Raw genomic sequence first — 11,631 nt, 5'->3', positions numbered from 1 at the left:
GGGCCTCGGGGCGAGGGATGCATGTATGCTCGGTTGCTTCCTCCCGAAAATCCGTCACCTTGCCACCAGTTGCCTCTGTTTGCATTCACCTTGATTTCTGAACACTGAACCAATTTCCAGGCTGCTCCTGCTCTAGAACCAAAACCACTTTGAACCACCTTTAAGCTGGTGGGTTGTCGGCCACTAGGGGAGGTTGTAGGCCACTTGTCGACCACTTAAGAAGGCTGTAGGCCACTTAAAGTGGTCAGTCAGCCACTTCCTCTGGCCGGTCGGCCAGTTGTTTCTGCACACTGCATTTTTTCTGCAAACAGAGTACGACAGGGGCAAAACAAGGCATTTGCAGGGTATATGTGTACAACCACCCTCCTAATCATTTCTCAAGCTCAAAGAAGTGTGATACTCGACTCTCGGGCCATCAGCCAAGCATCGCAATGCATGATGGCCGAGAAGCCAAATGTTCACATATTAATGAATGCACAAATAAGACTCGATGAACCTCTACCCTATCATGCACGATCAAGGGTGTCGGCGACCAAGAAATGAGGCACGTTTCATCACTTCAAGTATGAAACGTCTCTCATTTCTCGCGTTTGGATTAACATCCGATCCAAGCGCAATGCAATGCAAACATCGTATGCTTAGCTTTCAATGCTAAAGTGGCATGCACACGACTCTATCATGTAAGCAATGCATGCAAGACATGTTAAGGGCCAATAACACTAAAGCTAGTAAATGACATTACTCATAAGGCATGCATTATCAATCTCAAATGGTCAAACCAGCTATGGACAGACCTACATCATGCCACAACAGTGGCACAATCGTGCTAGAAATGAAGCACCAAAAGCTACAACAACATGCTCATGCATTGGCTCGCAAGCCAGACGTTAAACACAACTCTCAAACACAATGAAGAAGTGATAAATAAGAGAGTATGGCAGAGATGTAGGCGTTGAAATCATATGCCAAATGATGACATGTCATGCAAATAACACAAGTATAGCATGTTAGGGTCCTTAAGCATTGAAAGTAGTGAAAGACACAACACAAGGACTATGCAATACAATGCTCAAACAACCAAATCAGCCCAAAACAGAGCTCATGCATGCCAAAATAGTGGCCAAAATGAAACGAGAAGATAGCATGAAAAGCAAGAAAATGATGTTCATGCAATTGCTCATAAACGAGGCATAAGGCTCAACTCTCAAACCCAATTAAAAGGCGATATATGCGAGTGTATGATGGAAGTATATGCTCTGAAATACCATGCCAAATGATGCTATATCATACAAACAACACATATAAGGCATGTTAAAGGCCCCAAAACTCAAGGCTAGCAAGGCCAACTACACTATAGCTATACAAAGCATGAGCCACATGACCAAGACCACTCAAATCAGACCTAAAGCATGCTAAATTAGAGCCAAAAACATGCTGGAGTGAAGCATACGCATGCTAGAATGAAAGACCAAAACACTAAGCATGCAAGGCTAAAGAGTGGGATTACACTACAAGCACCAAAACCAAGCAAGAGGTAACTCCATCAAGCAAAATCAGAGTTGTAACATGGAAAAATAAGACCAAACATATGCTGAGATGATAGCCCCAAAGCTTAGACAAACATGTATACAAATTAACCCATGATCAAGACATAAGGCATAACTCTCCAAAAGCATTGAAAGAGTGAAACATGTGAGAGTATGACTACACTACATACACTGAAATCATGTGAGAAATGAGGCTAAAGCATGCAAACAACTCAAGTAAAGCATGCTAGAGACTTTGAAACTCAAAGCTAGTGAGCAAGATTGCACAATGGCTATACGAAGCAAGTCCCAAATGATCAAGACCACTCAAAAAAGAGTTCAAGCATGCTAAAATATGAGCAAAAACATGCTGGAGTGTAGCCAAAATAAGCTAGAATAATAGGCCAAAATAGTAAGCATATTAAGCTACTAAGCAAAATTTACACTACAAGTGTAAGAAGCATACAAGAAGTGGCCAAGCCAGCCACAAACAGAGCTAAAACATGTTAAAAAAGACACAAAAACATGCTTAGATCAAGGCAAGGTATGGTAGAAAAACATGCTCAAGTATGAGGCCATCGACACAAGCAATCAAGACATAAGGAGAGGGGATGACCCCTCCCTATTTGGGGCCTCAAAACACACTTTCCACCACTGAAAAGGCCAAGAGAAGGTGATCTCAAAGGCCTCAAGAGATGGCACAAAGCAAAGAAAACAAGCCACCAAAGTGGGTAGACCACCCATAACTCAGATAAGGCCTCAAACAATCATTTTAAACACTTAAAAAAAACTTTTTATAGTTGAAAGCTAGGCCTAAAACAGCATGCAAAGGTGGCCAAATACTTAAGCAAAACAAAGCTTAAAGAAGGTAACTACTCACCCTTGAAGAACCACAGCAAAATAGGCACTTATGAGGCAAAAACCAAGCTTTGAGAGCTCAAATCAATCCTCCAAGAGCCTCGGCAACAAGATAGAGTGTTTGACTAGGTGCTTGCGTGCAAAAGTAAAGAAACAACACTTTTAGGCACAAAAGCACAACATAGAGAGAGAGAGAGTGTGAGAATTCTAGAGAGAGAGAGAGAGAGAGAGATATTTTTAGCTCTAAAAATTCTGAACCTCTGGAAAGGGAGAGGGGCCTTCCCTTATATAAGCAATGCAAGCAAAAGCTTGCTTGACAAGCTTGAAACTTGCCTTCATCCCTCCATATATGGAGGATGGCTCAGTGAGCCACAGTTGGCTCAAAATATCTAAAAAAACCTGCAAAAATAGAAAAATGGCCGTTAGCCACTTCAATTGGCCTACCAGCCACCATAAGTGGCCTACAGGAGGAAAAAGTGGCCTACAACCACCAAAAGTGGCTGACAGGCCCTCCCTTCCCTCTAGGCAAGGGGTAACAAGGTATAGCACAAAAACAAACCAAAAGGAAGAGAAATAAGAGGCCACAAGACAAGGCACTTAGTCGGAAGCCCCGAAAACTAGCCTACGGGCTACTACAAGTGGCCTACAAGAGAGAAACGTAGCCTACGGCTACAAAAAGTGGCCTACAGGCCTTTCTCTCCCTCTAAGGAAAGGCACCAAGGCATGGCCCCAAAGCAAGGCCAAAACACAAAGAGTTCAAAAGCTCAAAGACAAGGCGCTCGGCCGAGACCTTCGGATACTCAAAACTAGCACAAACATGCACAATCATCGAGTGCACAATCGATGACATCTGAGTCTTAAGGTCGGTCAAAAATGGGGTGTCTACACCAGTCTTCCTATGCTTTTGCTTTTAGAAACATCCTCCCATTTTACCAAATGCACTTTCCTCCTCAGATCTGAGCCACCCCAAAGGAAGGAAGATTGGATTCTTTCAATCTGTTTTGCTACCAGCTCAGGCATCTGGAAGAGTGAAAGATAAAAAATAGGTAAGCTAGCAAGGATAGACTTAATCAGGGTCAATCTACCTGCAAAGGAAAGAAATCTTCTCTTCCAAGAAGCAAGTCTTTGCTTACACTTATCAATCACTGGCTGCCAAGTTCTAATTCTACTTAGGTTGGCCCCTAATGGCAAGCCCAAGTATTTAAGAGGCAGATTCTGATATTTACAATTCAGCCTTGCTGCAAACTCTTGGCCCAACTCATTAGGAATCCCCGCCCCACAAACCACACTTTTGTTGAAAGTGATTCTTAGGCCTGACAAGATTTGAAAACACCTGAGAATTCTTTTTATATTAACAATTTCCTCCCAATCAGCTTCACAAAACAGTATGGTGTCATCTGCAAATTGTAAATGAGTGATCCAAAGACCTCTGGAGCCAAAAGATGCCCCTCTGATCAGACCTAAACTTTTAGCTCTTGCCAGTAAAATATTGAGTGCTTCAGCCACAATGATGAACAGGAATGGTGACAATGGATCTCCCTGTCGAAGACACCTCTGTGGACAAAACTTTGGTGTTGGAGACCCATTAACCAACACAGAAACTCTAGCAGATGCAACACATTCCTTCATCAAACTCACCCACTTAGCTCCAAACCCAAAGTTTGATAACATAGAAAATAGAAATTCCCAGTTAACTGTGTCGTAAGCTTTTTGAAAATCTAGTTTAAACACAATTCTACTCCCTCTAGCCTTCTTCCATCCGTCTACAATCTCATTAGCAATAAGTATAACATCTAATATGTTTCTGCCCCTTAAGAATGCTAATTGAGTGTCACTAATGATCCTTGGCATCACCTTTTTTAGCCTATTTGATAGTACCTTAACCAATATCTTATATAGGGAACCCATTAAGCTGATAGGCCTATAATCATTAAGGCTAGAAGGGTTCTCAATTTTTGGAATTAAAGCTATGAAGGAACTGTTTAGCCCTCTAACCAACTTAGCATTTTGGTGAAAGTCCCTCATAAATTGCAGGACATCCTCCTTCACTATATTCCAACATTTCTGAAGAAAAAAAACCTATATTAAAACTATCTGGCCCAGTGGCCTTGTTTCCCCCACAAGATTTGATAGCACATTTAATCTCCTCCTCTGAAAAATCTGCCTCAAAAAAACCTAACTCATGGCCATTCCCAATAGCCTTAAAATGACCATTTAAAGTGGGCCTTACCAACCAAAGTTCTAAAAGTTAATGAAATGATTTAACACCACAGCTTTAATACCTAGAGGATCTTCTATGGTGATTCCACTAACCATAATGGAGCATAAGGCATTCCTATTGCTTCTACACCTGGCCATAGCATGGAAAAAAAGAGGTATTTTTATCACCCAATAATGCCCATTTGAGCCTAGACTTTTGAAACCACATCCTCTCCAGCATTTTACCCAACTGCCAAGCTTCACCTTTCAATTCTCTCTTTCTAGCCAATTCATATCAAGATAGAACCCTATCTTCAGCAAGTAGATCAAGGGCATGAGCTACCTCCTCTGTAGCTTTGAGCTTATGCTCCACATTACCAAACACCTCAAAATTCCACTTCTTTAGAGAAGATTTTAAGGTTTTTAGTTTGACCAAACATCTGAACCCTGCCCAACCTATCACATTTAGATCAGCCCAAGTTTGTTCCACAAATGACACAAATTTTGGATGCAAAAACCAGGCATTTATGAACCTGAATGGCCTAGGGCCCCAATCCCTCTCATCTTCCATCAGTATAATAGGGCAATGGTCAGAAATTACTCTAGGTAAACCCCACAATTTGAAATTGAAGATCTGCAACCATTCTAGATTTAAGAGAAATCTGTCAATCCTACTCCATCTATCACCCTCATGTGAATACATTGGAAGGTCAGAAACCTCTAATTGCTCTATCATATCATTGAATTCCCTCATACCCTTATCCCTCCTAGAGCAACCTTTTCTTTCAAATATGCTTCTAATTTCATTAAAATCTCCCCCCAGGCACCACGGGGCCAAGAACTGTGTTTTAAGCTTCACAAAGATATCCCACACCCTTTTTCTTCGTACAGGGTCATTTGGCCCATAGACATTAACTATCACACAATTAAAATTAAAAAAGATCGAACCTACAAGAAGAATAAAATTGCGGTTATACCAGCATTCCTTGAGCTAAAAAACCTCAGGATTCTAGATACAGAGTAACCCACCAAAAGCCCCTACTGAATTAACAGACATAAACTCCATTTTTTCACCAGCCCAAATGGAGTTCACAAGCTTTGCATTGACAACCGCTTTTTTAGTTTCTTGCAAGAGCACCATATCTATGTTCCTTTCCTTGAGCACCTGCTTGACTTTCCTACGTTTTTCAGGCCTACCTAACCCCCTAACATTCCATGATAAAAGCTTCATTTAGAAGAATATCACTCATAAGCCTCCTAGAATTGACAGTTGACTGGCTACTCTCTTCCCATTCTTTTGCATCATCTCCATATCCAAAGACTCCAACTCAATAAGTTTATTCATAACCTCCACTTTTTTGTCTTCACAGTTCAACCCAAGAGCTCTCCTCACCTGTAAGGTTGCTTCAGCCTCCTTGAGTAACTCTCTACCTCTACTGGATGCACTTGCCCTGGAAAGTGAAATTGCAACAGACCTACAAATTGCTTATTTCTTGAGTTTAATTGATGGGCTAATAGTATTATGAAGCTCCAGACCCCCTTTTTTGTTCCAAACTTTCCTTCTCACCCCTTTACTCTTTTGTTTCCTACAAGCCTTCTTAATCTATGGTGAAGAGCGAGAACATTCCCCAGACTTTCCCAGCACCACTCCACTCTCTTTGATTGTTTGTATCTGGGGCTGGGTTATAACCCCACAACCAGAGTGAAAAATATTCTCAATATTAGGTGGCCTGCCTAGGCCACTAATACCATCAAGACCTTGGGCTAGATTAACAATACTCCCCCCATTTTGGGCTTGGGCTTTGCCTAACACCACCTTTAAATTTAATCTGGCCCCATTACACTCAGATCCACTGAAGCTTCTAATGAAGCCAGGTGTGCATAATACACCATTCACATTCCAAAATCTACTACCTACACCTTGCATAGAGCCCACCAATTGACTGTAGGACTGACATTTCGTGCACCACATGACACCTTCAACATACTATTTGTTTCCTCCACCACAGAGACACTCTGCTAACTTTTTACCTTCCCATCATCCTCTGATACCGCAGGCACCACCGCTGCTACCTCAACTATAAAGTTAACAGCTCTCTGGTCACTAGCCTCTACATTGGCCCCTACTTCACCCCTCTGAGTTGCCTGCAAGCTACCCCGATATGTAGCACCCTCCTGACTGTTTGAACTCTTGATATCTCTTTTCTTTTAGTGAGGACAACAACTGCACTATTGCATTACAACCTTAGAGATAACTATCTAGTCCTCACAGATCTTTACTAGGTAGAACATACCTTTGCAATCTAAGACAAGGGTAGCATTAATGGATTCCATACAGGATGTAACTATTCTCACCTTACCACACTGCAAATTTTTTAGCCTCAGTGTGTCATCATGTATCCCAACAACTTGCCCCCACTGTCTCCCAATACTGCTGAAGGTATTGAAGCTCCATAAGTTTAAGGGCACTCCATAGCAACTAAGCCACACGGTCCTTTCTTGATCAATGGCTATGCCCTGTTTCCACACTGATACCGATTCACTCTAGCCCTTAATCCAACCTTCCATTTGATTAAGCTTGTCTTTCATCATCATCGCTGAGTTGAATGAAAGTACCACATCTCTGCCCCCACCTGTTGTAAACTTAACATCCCCAAATCCCCTGATCACCAACTCCTTTTTAAACTCAGCTACAGAACAAGAAGGCTTTAGCCTTACAATCACACTCTCATATAACCAGCCATTACCTTCTTCAAATGCCTTGACAGTTATGGATGGTTTGGACGTAGATCCGTCGTCTCAAATTACCTGAGCGTAAGACAAACTCCCTCTTTGCATAATAGGGACAGTAAAGCTCTTCCCTCTACCATCTCTACCATTGTTCAGTTGTACTGATTTATGCTTCACAACCTCCTCCTTCCCAAACTGGGCCATCTTGACCTTCAAAGCTTTATCATCACACCATAGCCCGTCGGTTTTTTGAATTGCCATTTTTGCTACAACTGGATAATCATACCTGACAAAACCGAACTTGGTGCGAGACATTTTCCTTCTCTTAAAAGGGATGAAGGCATCCCTCACAACACCAAAATTAGAAAATAGGGAGTGCAACATCCTCGGATCCATCGAGTCGGGAATATCATCCACAAAGATGGTGTGGATGACTGACTGACCATTCCTGCTCCAGGATCCATGCCCACCATGTCTACGGACCACCGGCCTACAACCTCCAAGCTCTTTGTCACTTCTCCACTCCATAGCCACTTGTCATTATAACAAAATCATTGAATTATTATTATTATTTTTTATTTTTTCAAGTGAAAGGTCTTCCCATTGGCATCCATTAAAAGACAATACATTGTTCTTGCAGAGTGATTGTAGACACTTTATTTTTGATCGACCCTAAACTTGGATAGCCCCAAAGTGATTCCTCGATGATGAAACAAAAATGAATCTCAAGTTATCTTTAAGCAAGTCTTTTGAATGGAGGAGATTCTTAGCCTCATATCCTTTTTTGGCTAAAGCATTTTCAGAACCCTAAAATCTATTTTCAAAAATGTTTTTAAGGCAATGGGCACTTTTTCATTCATTTTGGTCATTCTTAGCAATGTGGTTTCTAAAATTGTTTGATCCGCTTTTCAAAAGAGTTAGTTTAGAATTAATGAAAAAATAGGGGAAATCTTTCAAGAAAATCTGCCAAGATAAGGAGAGGTCGGTCAAATGTTTTTCCAAACAACACGCCGAATCAATTTAACCCATGGATGCATGCCTGAATCTTTTCTAGCAATGCGCCTGACAACTATGATCCTTGGAGACATCTTCGGACCTTTTCTGCCTTCATCGGAATATTTTTTGAAGAAATACGCCGGGGTTACTTCTTTTTGGATGGACACTTCTTATCCAGCACATTCTAACTACGATGCCCACTGAGCAATTTTCTTGAGAGATATTCAAGCCCCCAAAGCCGATAAAACCCCCATTCCTTTGGAGAATTAAGAGGTTCCCAATTTCCAAGAGGGTCTGAATTTCTAGGAAGTCTAATTTTTTTCCCCCTCAAAAAATACCCCAAAAATCTCTAAAATTCTTAACCAAACAACTTCTTGGGTAGTCCTCCTAGCATCTTAGAATATTCCATTTGGATTAAGAGTGGTCCCCAAGTATTTTGGAATATTTCTTGTGGATATCCTGGGCATATTCTCTTGGTCGGTACTTTTCTTTGGCCTATAAAGGCAACCATTTGGGTAGAGATTTAAAAAAAATAAAAAAAATTCCCTCTCCTCACTGTACTAAAAAACTCTGCAGAAGTCTCTCTCTCCTTCATTCAAGACCAAACTTGAAGATTCATGAGTCTCCATTAAAGCTTGAGAGGAAAATTAAAGTTAATTCTTATTGCTTTGCTCTCATCCCCTATTACTTTGGATTTGAGAAAAGATATAAGGTACTTTATTTAATTTTCTCTACTTTCTTTTATTTTCTTTTCTCTTCTCCTAGACACTCTCCGTTTATTACTATTATTGGAGATTTGATTGATGTGATTGGGGCTTGTGGATAGTAGAGGGGATTAGCCATGCCTCCATAGGATGTGTTGGATTATGTAGATTATCATTTTCTTGCACTTTCTCTCTCATTTTTTGACCTCCCAAACACTCTATTTTTCTAATTTTCTTTGACCTCCCAAACACTCTAATTCTCTCTCATTTTTTGACCTCCCAAACACTCATAATTCTCTTGTTTGCTTTCATTTTCTGTCACTTTCTCACTAATTTTCCCATCATCCAAACAAGTTTAATTCTCATGACTCAATCCATGTTCACATTCTAATGAGCATTTGGATTGTTTTGTGAAATTAATTGGGTGACCTATGGGCCTAAATTGGTGGTTAGAGATTTATAGATTTCATCTTCTTTCATTTTCCCATACTTTCTTTCATTTTCTCTCTACTTTCTTAGAAGCCAAACATGGCTTCCACGTAAAAGTGATTTGTAATCTGCTCTTAACATGGACTCGGATATCTATTTACCCTTTTCCATGAGAGATGATGTAGATTCATATTCATTTCTTTGATTTACTTTTTGTTTAGCTTCCATTTCGTGATTGTTGCTTCTATGATCATCATTGATTTCCTATATGTTTGACGATCAAAGAAGTCTACCATCTTATCCTTTCCCCTATGATGAGTATGGTAGTTTTCATTTTAGCCACTCTTTGTTATGCTTCCATGATCATCATGTGATTTTCTATATCCATTAGTGATTAAGGAATATCATCATCTCATCTCCTCCACGATGAGAATGACGGATTTGATTTATTTTCATTCTTTATTTGATTGTTTCTATGATTATCATGTAGCATTTTGTGATGCTTGGTATCTTTTCCATTTTTATTTGATAGCTTTTGTAACACCCCAGGAAAAAGCCATCATAAATCATGTTCACTTGGGTTTTACCTAATATAGAAATGTGAGAGAAAGAGAGAGAAGTAATTCCATAATAGTAATCAAATAAATTTCAAGACTACCTCTTCCCCATTGAACTATTCTAGTGATTACATCATTGTTTGTTTACATCTATTGACAATTTAAAATAGTTCAAAAGATAAGAAGTAATGTAAAGAAAGAGCCATAAAGGCAAACATCTTCTTAAGGAGTGTTCTTGAATGCACAAGAATGAAATTCTAAATTTCCATATGAAAATAGCTCTAGGCTAAAACATATAACATCAAAAGAGAGCCTCTATGCCCCATCCAAAATCTTTCCCCCAAGCCAATCATTGAGGTGGCGCATCAACATTGTTTCCTGAAAGGTGATTAGTTTTGAGGTGAGCTAGTGCCCAGTAGGAAATACATTTAACAAGTAATGTAAATAATCGCGATGTATATGATCATGTCATACACTTGTTAGGATAAAATTCATAATTCTTCTTTTAAAAAAAAAAAATGCTTGATGCATGATTTTCATTCAAAGTCTCATCTACAACCACGGGGAGGTAAATATGCTATGACGTCCCAAGAAAGAGCCACAAAACCATACATACATATATAGATTTATATACAAAAAATATTCCCACATTTGTCGACTCTAAAAATGTTGGGGTGATGGGCACCAAAAACCTTTCCCACTCCACTTTCGCCAACTCTTGAAACGGCGGGCTTGTGGACACCCAAAATCAAGTTTTCCACATTCGCCGACTCTATAAATGGCAGGCCCGTGGACACCCAAAAACGTTTCCCATATTCATTTGGCGATATGCACAAGACAGGACAATTGGGCACCTTGACTCCCGGGTACTAGATATAACACTATTTACCGAAACCCGACTCAATTACTCCAACTCATACACTATTTACCCCCTTTGACATTTTCCAAACATCTACAAGATGGTTAAATCACATGAGAAATTATGATGCACACGATACATGAGTTTTCAAATAAATTTTCCCTAAGAATTGTTCAATCCAAAATAACATTAATAATAATATTTATCACATAATAAATTCTTCAATTTCACAATTTCATTATCTCCTAATCTGAAGGATTTATTTCTACAAGTTATCAAAAGTCCATATCTCAATACCAAAGTAAACTCAACGCATTCAATTTCACCATTCAAGAGTTAGTTGAACAAGATCCCTTTTATCAGTTCAATTTGAATACTAGTGTTTCATAAAATTTGAGTCTTTCCTCTCATTTGCATATAGAAAGTCAATATTCATCATCAACAGCAAAATCCACAAGACCATTTACAATCTTTCTCAAAATCATTAAGCACAACTTTTAGTTTAACAAACCCAACTTTTACACATTATCTCATACATTATTATAACTAAGAAATTACCACATACAGATCTCAAATCAAGGAAATAACAAGTTAAAAGTACCCCTACCTCGAAAATGGTGGCTAAGAGTTGAAGACCCAACAAGAAATTGAACAAAGCACGATGCAATCGATGAGAATCTTGAATCAAACTTGCTCCTCATTTTTCTTGAAGGATCTAAGGTGAATCTTATAGTAAAACTTAGTGCCTGGTTTGTCATGTGTGTCTTTTTGGG

The sequence above is a fragment of the Camellia sinensis genome, chromosome 5, assembly GCF_055761805.1.
Source record: "Camellia sinensis isolate YWXY chromosome 5, ASM5576180v1, whole genome shotgun sequence".
In the NCBI taxonomy this organism is placed as follows: domain Eukaryota; kingdom Viridiplantae; phylum Streptophyta; class Magnoliopsida; order Ericales; family Theaceae; genus Camellia; species Camellia sinensis.
The sequence above is the reverse complement of the archived record's forward strand: the minus strand, read 5'-3'. Positions refer to the sequence as shown.